The following is an 840-nucleotide window of genomic DNA, read 5'->3' on the forward strand; positions in this document are numbered from 1 at the left end:
ACCTGGCTGGCACCCACACCCAAGGGCAAAGAAAACAATCACTTTGGGAAACAGCCAGGCTGGCGGGCAAGAGAGACGCCCACATGAGCTGGAATTAATTCACTGGGAAGAAAAACTGAACAAATAGATCCCAATGGTCTGTTTTGTGCATTTTATGGACAACAAGGTCAAGAGCACGTGCGGAGGCTTAGCTTCAGGGCATCAGCCGGAAGCCCACTGAGGACCAACGCTTGTCCTGCCGTGGGTAGAAACACGCCTGCCCACAGCAGATGCACACCCACCGCACAGGGCCGTGGCCCCGACTCATGTCCGGGAGGCCTCGCCCACAAGGCAGCATTCCGCAGTCACGGTCACTGAGACACCTGATTGACAGAGTCGATGGATGTTCCCATAGAAACGACGCTTGGAGCGACATGTCCACTACTCGGATCCAGTGACTGCAAGGACAGCGTCCTTCCCATGTCTCCACACCAACCGGCACCACACGCACTAAGAAGCCTCCTGTGAGCAAGCGGAGGGAGAAGAGATGGGGAGGCGGGGGGCTGGGGGGGGGGCTCTAAAACACACGTAAGCCGTGCGTGCGGCCCGCCAGGGAGTGCTGCGGCTGGGCACACGCTGGGGCTGGGGATACCACAGCGTAGGGAAGTGTTAACACGGTTCCTTCCGAAACCCTTTGTGCTGATTTCCCCTGCCTGGGATTAACAGAGACAGCAGGTTCGTCTTACAATCACAGACACACGCCACAGACAGACAGACGTACACAACCACAGTCTTAACCCAGGAAAGCCCCAAGTCTTCCACTCGACTGAGCGTAGCGCCCTGCCTCTCACTGCTCTCGGG

The sequence above is a fragment of the Myotis davidii genome, unplaced genomic scaffold, assembly GCF_000327345.1.
Source record: "Myotis davidii unplaced genomic scaffold, ASM32734v1 scaffold355, whole genome shotgun sequence".
NCBI classification, from domain to species: domain Eukaryota; kingdom Metazoa; phylum Chordata; class Mammalia; order Chiroptera; family Vespertilionidae; genus Myotis; species Myotis davidii.